General features: G+C 46.5%; 1 protein-coding gene across 3 annotated transcripts in view; it reads left to right on the top strand.

Moving 5' to 3' along the window:
- Positions 1–3175: 3175 nt before the first annotated feature.
- PHF20L1 (PHD finger protein 20 like 1) overlaps positions 3176–15555 on the top strand; it is an 813558-nt gene continuing 801178 nt past the window's right edge. Inside the window, exon 1 of one of the 3 annotated variants that reach the window (XM_078686744.1) lies at positions 3176–3669. The gene's annotated coding sequence lies outside the window, so the exon portion shown is untranslated. The remainder of the gene's footprint in view (positions 3670–15555) is intronic. The other 2 variants (XM_078686740.1, XM_078686743.1) reach the window with 2 other exon arrangements.

Raw genomic sequence — 15555 nt, 5'->3', positions numbered from 1 at the left:
CAAATGGTGATGAAGTCAATGAAGCCAACATATAAAGAAAGACGTTTTCTTATAATTGAATTGACTATTAGTTGCAATGCCACAATATTATCAAGGGTAGTGCAGGCCGATCTGAATACTGTTTGGTATGCTTCCCTTTGGTGTCTAGCAGTGCGACAAAACAGTAGTTCTTGGGGTCTCACTAGAACCTTTAATATAGTGGGTTGAATTTCGCTAGATTGGAGAATCTTTGAGAATAACGTGAACAAAAAGCGGCTCAAAATGTTCGGATTTAGCTTTAGTATGTTGACTGGAATCCCATGTGGACCTGCCACTCTAGAGGGGTTGGCTCTATAATCATTAGATAAATGTTATCCTTCGTAATCTTTACTTCCTGCTCTTCATAGGTCGCAAGAATGTTTTTGTCAACAGTACTAGGTCGTACGGTTTGTTGATATAAGTGAACCATTCATAGCTGCCAAGGTTTCAGATGGCCATGTGTGACATTTTTATAATTTCAGTGTAATTATGAGTGACATTTCAACCACAATGAGTGACACTTTCTCTCGAACAAAATCAAGTAATAAAGACAAGGGAAACAAATAAATATTAGAAATGACACCCATTTGAGCAACAAGAAACTAAGAAAATGTTAAAACTGCTGTGCAGCCAATAGCTTTCAACAGGGATATTTAACCCCTCTGTGCGAAATCACTGTTACCTTTTCTTCAGTAAAGTTACAACACTACCGTCCCGCACCTAGACTGGGAAAAATAAAAAATAGTGCATCTGCCGAAGTCCTTCAGAGAAATATCTCTGTCTGTTCAGCAGGCTGCATACTCTCTCACCTGCTGCACAGTATCTTAGTCAGTCTGTCCCCAGTCACGACTGTTGAGGACTTCTGAATGAAAAACTGGTCACTGAGATGCATATTTATGTTTTGTGCATTAATGGGAACCTTTTTATCTGAATTAGAGATCCTTCAAACCTGCATGGTTTGTTTCTGTTAAACAATTACTTTGATTGGATTTGTAGTTCCCTGCTAGTCGTGTATGAGAGGCGTGCCTGCCGTAAACACGACCTGCTCAGCCTCTCCCGGACTCAGACCAGTGTTCAGGAGTGCTAGTGTTGCCAGCCGACAGCAAGAAAATCTAGGGGCCTGGGCTGGGGCAGGGCTGAGGCAGGAAATAAACATCCAAAAGCACTAGAAATGCCAGCGCACACAAAGAAGTTTTTTTAAGACGTAATGTAAAATTACAGATAATATTTTCTGCTCTCCCAAGCAGAACACTGCTTTACGATGTTTGGGTGCGGGCGTAGCAAGGAACATCTCGTGCTTAATGGTTTAGTTCATGACGTGACCAAAGCGTTAAATAGTAGTGGAGTTACATATGTAAATAAACTAACCACGAATTTCCCGTTTGGTCCCAATATTCTGTGTGGTGCAGTCTGTGGGGTACCGTGCGAAGTAACAATCATAGAAGACAGCACTCCCCAATTTAAGTCTGCTTAATTGATTTTAAAACGAAACATTGTTATTTTACCTTTCTCTTCTTATTTGCGTTTCTCCATCCAATTAAATAGAGTTACTGAAAAATCATGATCCTCACTGGGCAGCTGAGCCCGGCTGGAAGTGGCGAGGCCCGGTGCGCTGGGTGAAGGCCCTGGTTGTGTCAGATATTACGGCTGCCGCTGTGCCATTAATCATGCTGCACCCACTCTCTCACTGGAACTGGCCCCCGGTGCTGCCTCGATGATACTGACTGGTGAGTCAGCCTGTGGCCCAATGCTGCAGGTGGGATCCGATTCCAGATTGGATTAATGAGCCATCGACGGTGGAAATCCATCACCTGCAGTGAGAGCGGCGAGGTGAGGAGCTGCGCAATTGAACTTCGAAAAGCGCGGGGTAGCAGCAGGAGGACGGACCCTGGCTCAAGGTAGCTATTTATCTCACTGTCAGAGTCTACCATTGGACACTGACTGTAGTGACGTCAGTCTAAATTCGGCGCCACGTAAATCGGTCCCCAGTTTATGCCTAACTTGGATACCATTACATTGTAGCACTCAGGACTTGTAGCGCTGCAAGCAGATTTAGCCAGCCTCTTTGCCTCTGTCTACCGGGAGCAGTGCGCACGGCACTGAGAGGCACCTCAGTCCATCATATGAGCATTATAGCAGCGCTCCACGTGGCAGCTGAGGAGGCGCTATAATGCGTGACAATGCATTTCAGTGCGGTGATGCGGATCACCACACTGAAATGCGTTAGTGTCACACGTGAAGCGTGATACTTGGCAGGGCTGACCATTTGTTGAAAGAAACATGAAAATCAAAGGGAGCCTTATGAGAGCCAGTACGATACGGCCATTTCTATGTTCCAGAGTTTCCTAGTGCCTTATTAGCTACAACTTTGTCCATAATGTTTCTTGAGATTTTCTACATAATTCTTTTTTTTTCATGGTGTACAACTTTTTTCTCCTTCTTGATCTGTTCTTGTTTTGTCTTTTAAATGCTACTGGTGATCACCTCTGGCTAGAATGCTTGAAGAAATGCAAATATAAAAAAAAATAACGCATATGTAAAAATACAGATGACATCACAAACACACTATTTACCCATAAACCATTTTTAACGTTCTTTCCGTTGCACGTTATAGGCGCAGTATTTAAAAATATAAATTAAGTGCAAGTAACTTGCCGTGCCGATGCGCTGCTGCTCAGATTTCGCTAGCGCTCCATGCTTGCAAAACGCGTTTATAAATCAGCACCTCTAAGATACCTTTCCCAGCAGACCACCAGCAATCTAATGTATTCCTCTTTATTTTGTCCAATTAATCTCACAACTTAATGTAACGGACGCCTCTATTTCTTCTATAAATAGTCCAATGTTTACCAGCGGTATAGCCATAAAACTTACAAATATATTAAAAAGTCCCTACACCTTTTTCTTCCAGGCGCATTGACTTGTATCACCTCTCCAAAATCTTCATACACTTCCGTTGTTTATCCCTTAAACGGACGCCTTTAATTCAGGGACAAATCCTTGCGGTCAACGGGTGCTCGCAGCCACGCAAACCAACCTGGTGTGAGGAAACAGAGTGCTAGAGAGTGTAATGGGATTGGATAATGCTCTCGTGTGATAGGATTGGCTAGAAAAGCTCTTGTCAGCTGTTTATTGGCTGCGGGGTCCTCGCGAGTGCACGTGCCCCCGTTTCAGCACTCAGCTGCTGCACGGGTACGCCTTCTGTCTGTGGGTGGGCTTCAGTTAGTCTCGAAAATGTGAGCCGACTCTTTCCACTGTGACTGACTGGGTTACCGCCCCCGCGGGTCTGGCTCGGTGAGTCGGCTGGAGTGCCCGGGCCCGAAGCTGTCGAAGGGTCTCGGAGATTTGCGACGAGGGCGCTGATGAGAAGACAACACAGTTTAACGACTCCGCCCCGCAGCAGCGTTTGTGGCGCGACGTGATGCCCGGAGCCACCCGGTCTGTACACTGGCAGGACACGTCATTCTCTGCGACTAGCGTTCTGTCCCTCTCTCTGTTCCAGTTCACCAGGATTCCCCCTGCTTCAGCCTAGGCCTTGCACTGTTTCTCCGAAGTCGAGTGCAGGGCTGAGACCAGCCTCCTCCGCTAGGACGGCTCCCCTTCTGCACCCGAGACCGGCCCAGCGCCGACGCCGGGGACACAACCAGTGCGGTGAGTGGGACTGACTTGTTGGTAGGGAGAGGGATCTGAGCTGCCCCTGGAATCTAAATGCCACTTCACGGTCCCAGGTGCTGCCCTTGTGTAGGTTAGGCTCCCGGCCTGCTCTGAGGCTGGGCTGTCATCAGGCTCTGAATTCGTTGTTTCATGAAGGTAGTGCTTGATTGTTCTCTTTGCTCTGTACCAGAATAGGGCCCCTTTCTGGGTGGGTTCCCCATGAATACTTTCTTGGGTTGTGTATCTATTCCTACGTGTGATGGGTATCTCGGATCCTACTCCTCGCTTGGACTTGGTTCTCCAACCTGTGCTTTCTACCAACTCCCATGCGAGAGGCTAACACCCCTTGGCCTTCGCGAGGCTGATCTGCACCACTGTGGCTTCGGCATCCACCTACCCGAGCAGCTGCGCTGCCACTCCTTTCACTGCACACACCCTTCACTGCACACACCCCTGCGAGAAACACTCACAGGCTGTTCTGATGTGCTTCCACTCACCAAAGCATAGAGCTGAGTTAGTCCACCCTTCCCTTCATGTGCTTCCTCTCCCGCCGAGCATGGCCCGCCTTCCTTGCACTTCCTGGCGTGTGTTGTTGGGCTCACAACTGCGGTGATGTGTGTAGCTGGGCTGATCCTGTGCTCCCCACGCATTTATTGTGCGCGATCCCGACTGCTGCCACCCCCTTGTGCTCAAGACATTCCGCTGCGTGACGAGGATCGCCCCTCACCATTTTTTCCTCGCCACTTTTTCCTCGCCACTTTTTCCTCGCCACTTTTTCCTCGCCACGTCCAGAAGCTCCCCATGTTCTTAGTGGTTGTGCTGATCAAATGTACCCCATTCTGTCTTTTGTGGCTTTGCTTCTCCCACCCACTGCTGCTCCTCACACAGCACTTGAGAAGCTGGCCACTCTATTTACTCCTCAGGATCTGCACCTACCCCATCACTCATCTGCCCTGTAGCATCACTCTCACATTCCTCAGTCAGTCAATCAGTACTTTTGAGAGCATGGCTTCTCACCCGTGAGGGTATACAAGCGCTGGGTTGCAGGGCTTAGTAGAATAGCCAGTTCTTGAGTCTCTTCCTGAAGTCCATCAGAGAGGGTGATGTTTGGAGTTGGAGAGGGAGGGCATTCCAGGACTTGGTGGTGAGGTGGGAGATAGAGGAGCCTCCGCTGTGGCTATGGCGGACGTGCGGTGTCTGTGCAAGTATGAGGGAGACAGAGCGAAGGTTTCTGGATGGTTGGTGGAACTTAACATAATAGTTCATGTATGCTGGTCCTTGGCCATGGAGGGCATTGTAGGCATGTAATAGTTTGGATTGACATCTTTTCTGGACGGGGAGCCAGTGGAGGTTCCTCAGGTGCTCTGTAATGTGGGCCCGTTTGGACAGGTTGAGGATCAGTCTGGCTGCCGAATACTGTATGGGCTTGGGCCTTAGGGATGTACTGTAAGAATTACTTTTAGCGCATGAGCTCTTTTAAGTGTAGAATGTTGCTTTTTCCGGTGGTATCTCTTGGTATGGGTTCCAGGGTCCATTGAGTTAGATGGTGGAATTTGGAGCTGTCATCAAAGAGACGCTGATTTCCATGAAATGTGAAGGAAACCCAATTCAAGCTACTCTGTACCTATGCACATTCCTGTGTGTGTATATATATATATATATATGTGTGTGTGTATATATATATATATTGCAGGACTTCCCTCCACAACAGAAGAAACGGAGGCCAGAGGGGGTTAACAGGGAAAACCGAGCTTTAATTGGCAGCAATGTGATAGTGGCGAATACATTTCGGCATACAAGCCTTCTTCAGCGCCCTGCCATGCGAGGTAAGACTTCAGCTCATTGTCCCCGTCCTGCATTTAAATGTTTGTAAATCCGGAAACTCCACCCCCGTTGATTTCGTTCACCTGTTGGTGACCGGAATGAATGTCCGGACTTCAACCCCCAGAATGCAACAATGGAGTGCACCTGGGTCGGCGGTGTGGGGAGTGCCTGTATCTATATCTTGAGCACAATCTCCTTTACTCAAAAAAAGGCACACCAGCTGAAGAATTGCTTCAATCGCTTTAATATCGCCCAGGTTAAATACACAAGTGAAAAGAAACCCAACGCATTTCTGCTCCTTCAAGCCTTGATCATAGATAACAATCTCTGCCTATCGACGGACCACATGTATTAAAGACGCAGTCCAATCATCTTTCAGACTCCACACATTCATACAGGTGTGTTCATTTGATTATAGAAAGCAGCATAATTAAAACTTTGATTTTAAATATCCAAAACCCTGCTTTCATATATTAAGTATATATTGTTTGATGTGCATACTTAATCTTTAGACTTGTGCAGTACTGCCTTTACCTCTCCATACGGCATTCTCTACATCTTCAGCCCGCAAGTAGAAATATATCCATCTTGCTTCTCTTGCCTGTTCCAATGTGAATTTCGTATTAGGAATACTCCTGTCTTTGTCGCTCATATACTTTCAATCCACCTCCAGTTGCACCACGTATGAACCCTAGGCAAGGGAAGCACCTTGCAAAAAAAAATATATCTATCTCTATCTTAAATGGCTTTCCCCATCCTGCTTCCTCCCTCTCTCCCTTTCCCCAGTGGTTGCTTCCTTCCCCGGATGATGTAATGCCCTGTCACCTGAACATTTCAACTGTTGCCCAGCTGACTGGAGGTTGCGGTTGTGTAAATAAAGGACTGGAAAATTTACACTGGAGTAAAATTACTTCTTTGCAACTTATATGTTCACTTTTTATTAGCATTGCATCATCTGCCCTATTTGTCACTAATCTATATCTCAACAAAGGCCCTTGAGCTTCAAAGAGCACTCAACGCTATCTCACTCCTTCCAATATACATGCCTCGCTGTAGCTTGCTTCCTGAAACGCTGTCTCACACCTTCCAGTATACATGCCTCGCTGTAGCTTGCTTCCTGACATTGTGGGTGTGGTACATTCTGGACGCACATAGGCATGCTGGTAAATGAAGTCCGAGAAGCGATGAGTAACATTATTGCCTTGAGTAGGTTCAGTCCCCCTGTGATCCTTTCGACCTAAAAATATATTTTCCTTTAGTAGGATAAGGAGTCCAGTCTGCAAGCATTCATCACCCTTGAGGAAGCGTGCTTCACGGAAAGGAAGGGTTCCTCTCCGAAGCAGTTTCCCATCCGACTTTGCAGTCCTAGAAGAAACTGGTGCATCATCCCACGGCCAGGGCGGCCGTGCACATAATATAGATCAACAAAGGCCCTTGAGCTTCGAAAGAGCACTCGACTCTGTCTCACACCTTCCAGTATACATGCCTCGCTGTAGTAGGCCGTGAAGAAGGCACCATCACCTGCTGTGAGAGGAATGTGGCTACCAGCTGGGCGTGGCTGAAGGTACAAACGGATTGTAACTTTACTGGCACAGTGCTCTTCGAGTAACTAAGAATACCTAAACGTGACATTGACCTACTAAAGGCGTCTAAAAGACAAGCATAATTTTAAATGAACACTTGAACTTATTGAAGGTAAACCATCTTTATCGTATTTTGGACTTCAAGTTCCAGAGTAATACTGGAGTGATGTTGCACTCAGCACGCGCCCACGGGGGGGGGGGGGGGGGGGGGGGCTTGAAATAAAATGAGCCGGAAATGAAACGATGCGATTCTCAGGTGTCATTTATGCAGCCCAGGATGAAGGGGTCTTGTAACCTTGAAACGCGTCGGCAAATTGATTGAGCAAATGGAGCGTGAAGGCATGCTGAACTTCAGAGCTAGAGGGCAGAGCACTGTCGAGTGCTTTCCTAAAGCTCAGGGCATTTTGTTGATTTCATATATTGCACCATGTTTTGATTAGTTGATTGACTAAATCTGAAACTAAGATAAAAGTGGCTTTCATTTATTTCTTAATTATTACTGTATGTTATTGATCAGATGAGGCAAATACATACATATGATTTAATGGATTACTTTTGAGCCACCCAGTTGGTAACCATCCAAATGAGTCCCATGGGATGCCTGTTTGATTTTGTATGAAAGAAACCATCCAACTGTTGGTCTCATCTGCATTAAATATTCAGGAGATGGTATTTGAGAGATTATGGAGTTAGCATAATACGTGAACTTGAACAACAGGTTGAGAAAAGGAAATTGATTTTCCGGTTGGAGATGTGGTTAATTTCAGGATTAAGGAAAGGTTCCTCAAAGTTTTACCCTAGTATAACCATCATTCAGGTTTCTAAACAAATCATTATTGTAGAAATTGTGAGATGGTGGAGTAAAAGAAGTGTAGTTAAGTTTCAGAGTAGAAATTTGAACGAATCAAGGTTGAGTACAGAAAACCTTTAAGCCTTTTTTTGTTTTTTATAGCGCAAACTCAACCCGAAGGTATCTTGAGTGCTTTACAAGGGCACAAGGTGCTTTACAGATGGACACCTTCTTTTTTTGGGCATGGGGAGATTACGTGATTTGCCCAGAATCATGGGATGTTTGAGCCTCCTGCTAGACTCTCTAAGCTGATTCATAAAGGGGGGTGGTGATGGACAGAGTATCTGAATTAGGCAGAACACTCCTACCCAGTCAAAAGATCAGGGCTTGATCCATCATCGTTTTTTTAGCTCACTGCACCATCCCAGTTCAGAACCTGGCTACATGCAAATTAGTCTGACACTGGAAAGGAAACAAGCTTCCGGGGACCGGTTTCTGGCATTACAGCCGTCTTCGCATTGCCAGAAACCGGTCCCCGGAAGCTTGTTTCCTTTCCAGTAAAGAATTGGCTTGGTAGTTTGGTCTGCCCTGTTCCCATGATGCACTGGGCCAGGGACAGACTAATTTGCATGTAGCCAGGTTCTGAACTGGGATGGTGCAGTGAGCTAAAAAACGGTGATGGATCAAGCCCTGATCTTTTGACTGGGTAGGAGTGTTCTGCTTAATTCAGATGCTCTGTCCATCACCACCCCCTTTTATGAATAGACTCTCTAACCTGGTTCCCCAATTTCAAAGTCTGTCGCACTAGCTGTAAAGCCACACCCTTACATATATTATAGTATGGTAAACTCAGTCATTTTTAGGTTTCGCCTGGCGATCGGCTGCGCAGCAGCGTTCGCGCAGGCGAAATCTTTTGAGAACATATATGTGCCTTTGTCCCGCCTCTCACTTCCATTGGCTAGCTCCATAAATGGAGGCTAGCCATTGGAAGAGAGGCGTCCATCATTGTCCGAGGCGATTCGTGGGCGTACCGGCGATTTTTTTGGGGGGATTTTTTTTCTCCCCCCTCCCCCTCTCCGCCCCTTGTAGAACGTCATTGCGGCGGTGTGCGGTTTTCCCTTTTTTTTTGCTCGGCATGTTTTGGCCATTTTGGACGTGTCTTTTGCAGGGGTGGGTTGCGCGATTTCCGTGTCCTGTCGTCTCTGTGTACTGTTCTTCGTGTCTGTTGGTTGTCGGGCTGACACTTTGCGCCCCGTACTGTGCGTGGCATCTTGCCGGTACGGTGCGCATCGAAAAGACTGTGCGCTTCAGGAAAACTAACTGTACGCTTGGCAGCTCGCCCGTAACCTGTGCGCACCATTCTGCCCATCTGGACTGCCTTTAAAAAGACTCATGCGCTCCCACTGTACTCTGCCGGATTATAAACTGCGCGCTTCATATTGCCTGGTGAACTGTACGCTTCCGCTTCCCCCCTTTGAAAAGACCCGTACGCTTCGATCCTTATTGCGAAGCTGTACGCCACGTACGGTTGCTCACGCTAGATGCGTGAGCATTGGTAGGGGCCGTCCATTTCTCCCGTTGGGAGCGTACAGGAGCGCTACGAAGCGTACACCCTGCCCCAAACTTGCTAAAAGTAGCAGAAACGCGGGGAAAAGTATTTTTAAATCCCATGCTTTCTCCAGAAGGGACCTTTTAGAGCACTCTGCGGGTGCAGACAGTGCACTTCCTGGGACCTCGTAGTTTCCATTGTTTGCAGCGGCGGCTACCGATATTTAAGACAACTGCACTTTCATGTCCGCAGACAGTACATACAAAGTGCACTTTCCCATTACACATACTGAACAGGGACTGGAACAAAAAGGCTTCACGTAAGAGTCATTATTGTTTCATTTATATGCAGCCTGACACAGTTGCTGGGCTTTCTGTGACTGTATAGTGCACACAATCATATGTTTATTAGGTAGCTCAACTGAAGTGCACCTCGTGCACTTTCACCACATGTGCGAACTTGGTGCCAGTACATACTATTTGTATTTCTCAGTTTTCCTCAAGAAAAGCTACAGAAGTGAGCATGGCTTGTGCCCCACCTGCAGAGTTGCCCGAGTGTGAAGGTGAGGTGGTGGCGCTAAGAAAAGGTTCCTGAAATGGCTCTATGTACACACGATGTATGTGTCTGCTGGCACTTTGGAGTTAGGAGTGCAGTTGTTCCTTTTAGGTGTGCATATCAGACACGTAGGTTGCAGTTGATGTTTGTCCTGTACCGTGTATCTTTGTGACGGCACACAGCAGATGTGTGCCAGTGCAGATGATGGGCATCCGCCCCCTGGTTCCCCTTCCCCTGGCTGTGCTTGCTTCCCTGCCACCTGGCTGTGCTTGCTTCCCTGCCACCTCGCTGTGCTTGCTTCCCTGCCACCTCGCTGTGCTTGCTTCCCTGCCCCCTCGCTGTGCTTGCTTCCCTGCCCCCTCGCTGTGCTTGCTTCCCTGCCCCCTCGCTGTGCTTGCTTCCCTGCCCCCTCGCTGTGCTTGCTTCCCTGCCCCCTCGCTGTGCTTGCTTCCCTGCCCCCTCGCTGTGCTTGCTTCCCTGCCCCCTCGCTGTGCTTGCTTCCCTGCCCCCTCGCTGTGCTTGCTCTCCTGAGTGTGTGTGTGTGGCTCTGGGTGTGTGTGTGTGTGTGGCTCTGGGTGTGTGTGTGTGTGTGGCTCTGGGTGTGTGTGTGTGTGTGTGTGTGGCTCTGCGTGTGTGTGTGGCTCTGGGTGTGTGTGTGTGTGTGTGGCTCTGGGTGTGTGTGTGGCTCTGGGTGTGTGTGTGGCTCTGGGTGTGTGTGTGTGTGTGTGGCTCTGGGTGTGTGTGTGTGTGTGTGGCTCTGGGTGTGTGTGTGTGTGTGTGGCTCTGGGTGTGTGTGTGTGTGTGGCTCTGGGTGTGTGTGTGTGTGTGTGGCTCTGGGTGTGTGTGTGTGTGTGGCTCTGGGTGTGTGTGTGTGTGTGGCTCTGGGTGTGTGTGTGTGTGTGTGTGGCTCTGGGTGTGTGTGTGTGTGTGTGGCTCTGGGTGTGTGTGTGTGTGTGGCTCTGGGTGTGTGTGTGTGTGTGGCTCTGGGTGTGTGTGTGTGTGTGTGGCTCTGGGTGTGTGTGTGTGTGTGTGGCTCTGGGTGTGTGTGTGTGTGTGTGGCTCTGGGTGTGTGTGTGTGTGTGTGGCTCTGGGTGTGTGTGTGTGGCTCTGGGTGTGTGTGTGTGGCTCTGGGTGTGTGTGTGTGGCCCTGGGTGTGTGTGTGTGGCTCTGGGTGTGGGGGTGTGTGTGTGTGTGGCTCTGTGTGTGTGTGTTTGGCTCTGGGGTGTGTGTGTGGCTCTGGGTGTGTGTGTGTGACTGTGTGTGTGTGGCTCTGGGTGTGTGTGTGTGTGTGTGGCTCTGGGTGTGTGTGTGTGTGTGTGTGGCTCTGGGTGTGTGTGTGTGTGTGTGTGGCTCTGGGTGTGTGTGTGTGTGGCTCTGGGTGTGTGTGTGTGTGGCTCTGGGTGTGTGTGTGTGGCTCTGGGTGTGTGTGTGGCTCTGTGTGTGTGTGTGGCTCTGTGTGTGTGTGTGAGACTGCGTGTGTTTGTGTGTGGCTGGCTCTGGGTGTGTGTGGCTGGCTCTGGGTGTGTGTGTGTGTGTGTGTGGTAGTAATTGCTGTCTGCTGAGCTCGTCCGTAGGGTACAATAGGTCTGACATTTGCGAGAGATTAAGCTAATGGCAATGTAAATGACAATGCCATTTATTTATCTGTTTTCAAAACCAACACATAAATACAAATTTTGTGATTTACAATGCCAATAGCTCTAACTTTTCCAAAGGTGAAACCATTGCATTGTAAATGCTTGTTTACAGTGGAGTTTAGCTCCTGGCACAAATAGACAAGCTTTCCGAATGTGTAGCGTTTTGTTTTTTGTTATACATTCAAACGTGCAAATAATATTTATGGCAGCCGACTTTGTCTCAAAAAGTTGGTCAGGTGACTGTAACAGTGCGATTTTCAAGGTGGCATGCCAGTGGTTTCTCAACGGGCATGTAAAGCGCTGAGAAGAGAAGTAATCTGCTTTTCCCACTACCTTTCCACTCACATTGACAGAACACCAGCAATGAGAGTCCACATTGTTGGAAGCTTTTTCCCACAAGCATTCTGTTCGTCAGTGAGGTGTCCTTCTACATTTTCACTTTTTTGTGTGTATACGATACACGGTGAAAATATCTACACATATGGAAGACTTGTTTTTTATCACTAGGTGGTAAAATTACAGTTACGGTCCAGGTCCATATATTATGCTGTCTTGGCACTCTCACCGCTTATTTTTCCTTGATGATATGACTCTGTTGTTCCAATGGGTCCTCACCACTGTTCCCACTAACGTGCGCGCGCGCACGATGGTCACCCGGAGCGCGCAGTGTCCTGGATTCAGCGCGCACACTGTGACATATCCCCACAAGACCGTTCGCGCCGCCGCTTTTTAAATGCGAGCGGCGCGAAATCCAGGCGTGAGGCAGAGACATGGTTCTTGCAGGTTCGCAAAGCCAATTGTGCTTAAAGGGTTTCTGCTTAAGGCCCCCACACCCCCGTTGTGTGTCAGCCCGGCTGAGACCGCTTCCGGGGCACACAGCAGCCGCACCGAGTACTTCACGGGTCTTTAAAAGACCATTTGCATGTAAATGAACTTTGTTGTTTTTTCGCCCCTGCATCTTCACACTTCCTACTGCCTACTGGGATTAAGAGGACTTCCTGTGCAGAGGCCGAGTACCTTGGCATTTACACTTCGGCTCTGGACTGGAGCATGAGGAGTTTCTGGCGTTTAGATACTTTGTGAACAGAGGATGGTACAGACAATCACGACCTTTTTGATACAGTCCAGGGATTACGGCATGGCTCTCTCAGTGCCATTCCTTGTCCTGGAGCAGTCTGTTCACGATCAAATGTGAATGAAGGATTCTCCGTGTGCTAACAATCAATTTTACAGTGCACAATATATTTAGCCAAATGTAAGAAACTTTATAAAAAAAAAAAGTTACTATCACGTTTGTTAAATAAGCTTTTAAGCTATTAGCAAAATTGTTTCACAGCAATAGAAACCGTTTTTTTTTTAGTGTAGTTCAATTGCCATCAAGATGTAAACCAGGAGCAGAGACAAAGCATAGTGCACCACATATCTGCGAGTGTGAAAAATCAAACTTGAAGTGAAGAATTAAAACTCATAGCTGTTTTCTGTTTTAAAAATAAAACTGTGCCAAATGATGAGTAGCTCTGACCCCTGCGTAACGTAAGCTTTTGGCACTGTTGACTGATGACATATTTTAATGCACTTTGGCAGAGTGAATAGGTTTGGCTTACAAATAGAGTGAAGTCACAGAGGGTCCTGGCAGACTATGCACGCACAAACACAGATCCCCAAGCACAAAGAGATAAAGATGCAAGCAGACAAATGGACATCTAGGCATACCAAGACATATGTGCATCAGAGCAAACAGACAACACATATGCACCTACAGACAACAGTACAAAGTCACACATGCAGTCTCAGACATACAGGAAGAGGAATGCACGACTGTGTGATTAGATGGATAAGTGTGCATCTGTGAATGCACACATGATTTAATGTATACACATGGGTGCATGAATGGATTACCAAATATACATTTGTTGTTTAGGACTTATTTTTTGGCTTACAACGTATTGGATTTGCTTTACTATGATGCGATTTTGCAATTGTTTGCGTTGTAAGAGCAGAGAACAAAGATGCTGGCACTTTTTCTGTGGTTTACGTTTTACTACGATATATGCTTAAGAAGCAGGTTCTAAACTTCAGTCTCCTTTAAGAGCATTCGGCAGTGAAAATATCAAAGAAAACATTTGAATGGGACAAGAGAATACATAAGTATTCACTACACGCCTTTACGGAAAGCAAGTCTGAAACACATTCAGGCAATTACAAAATGTGTGCCCTATCCTGGTATTTGTGAAGAAACAACCCCTTTTTCAATCCTAGATCAATGGTATCTAGAGTATGCACATAATGCCTTATTAGCCAAGCACTGTCCACAAAACGTATAATAATTAAACAGAACAACCCTCAGACACTTATAGTATAGTAGGGAATTATCCAGAGAGTGAAGCAAATGCAGCGGCAAAAATACTCTAAATGCTGGGCTCCACCTCAAACAGCACTCACTATAGCTTTTGATGGGCTACAATAGAGGAGTGCAAAACAAATAATTACAAGGAATAGTCAATAATACAAATTAACACGCATTCTACTTTTGAATACAAAGTACAACTAGTTACTCAGGTATTTTGTTTTAAGGGAAAATAACGAAGTTCAATATGTGGTTATCATAAGATTTGTTGTCAACATATCTGAAAAAGAAAGTGCAAAGAGAATGTTTTACAGCAATTTAAATCCAATAAAAAATACACTTGTCAAAAGACCTAGTGGGTAATACTGAACAGTGGGCTTTGGGTTAGGAAATTGTTTTTAATTGGTTGGTTCTAAAGTCAATCTAGTTAGCTAGTTTCTTACTGGATGGCTTTTGTCATTCTTGTGTTATTTCTTCTCCTGGACCATAGTTTCTCTACCACCCTTTTGATTGGATGACTTGTATCCTTCCACTGCTCATATTAAGATACTGAAATTATTATTATTTTTAGCACTACACAGGAGTGAGCACATGTGTTTTCTTGAGTTCTCTACTTTGACCTGTGTGTTGACTCTCTGTTCACCCTTCTGCCCCCTTTTTTTCCGGTCAAATAATAACTTTGGTGATAAACGTAGCATTTCATAAAAGCACACACAGTACATCAACAGCACCTTAAATATTATATAGTCTCTTAAAATCTACAGACTAATGTTGTCCTGCGCACTGTCCCAGAACCCCTTTCCTATCGAACAGTGCTGGTTATTCCCCATTTGACAATTAAGGTGACTTTCAGACATGGTCCATGCTAGTCACCATGCAACAAAGTTTAATTCCGGCCTTAAGAATCAATATGAGGAAGCCTGACTGACTAAGGCAATCTTCTCTGACCGGGGCAGCCGCCGAGTTCAGAGAATACAGAGGCATGTCTTCTCAGGCTCCGGTCTCACAATGCAGGAGGGTTGTGGCATCTAGCAGACCTCTGGATGATGCATCAGGACAAACTATTTCTGACGGGATATCCAGACATTACTCCGTAGCTTACATGTCTAATTGTAAATATGTTATGTAATTGTGTATATCTGTGAACTCGTATAGGCTCACAACATTCCCCACCCTATGAACAGTCCTTGAGCTGAGGATCTTCTGTAAAATCTTATTATGATAACACCATTGGAGTCCTGTGCTTTTCTAATCCCAAAGTGTACTTGCCTGTGTAACCAATTCATGTCATTGCGTATGTATCTAAATTGAAAACCTGCCTTAAGACACTTCATGTGGCGTTACATGTGTGGAAATACACTCTCTTTTCACTTTTTTAAGCAAAGGTTTGGAGTGAAACTTGGCGCTCCACCACATACGCTGTCTGGTTACCGGCGCACATAGCCTTAGTTGTAGCGCACAGAGACCTTATACTGCCGCACACAGAGGAAAAAAATTAGAGGGAACATTGGTCCTCACCTGACTGAGCTGCACCCCTGCACTACACAGCTAATGCCCCATTACCTATAGGCCCCACATTCACTTATGTTCTGGCATGG

Source organism: Lissotriton helveticus, chromosome 4_1, assembly GCF_964261635.1.
Source record: "Lissotriton helveticus chromosome 4_1, aLisHel1.1, whole genome shotgun sequence".
NCBI classification, from domain to species: Eukaryota; Metazoa; Chordata; class Amphibia; order Caudata; family Salamandridae; genus Lissotriton; species Lissotriton helveticus.
Note: the sequence above shows the minus strand (reverse complement) of the source record. Positions and strands in the feature narration are given on the sequence as shown.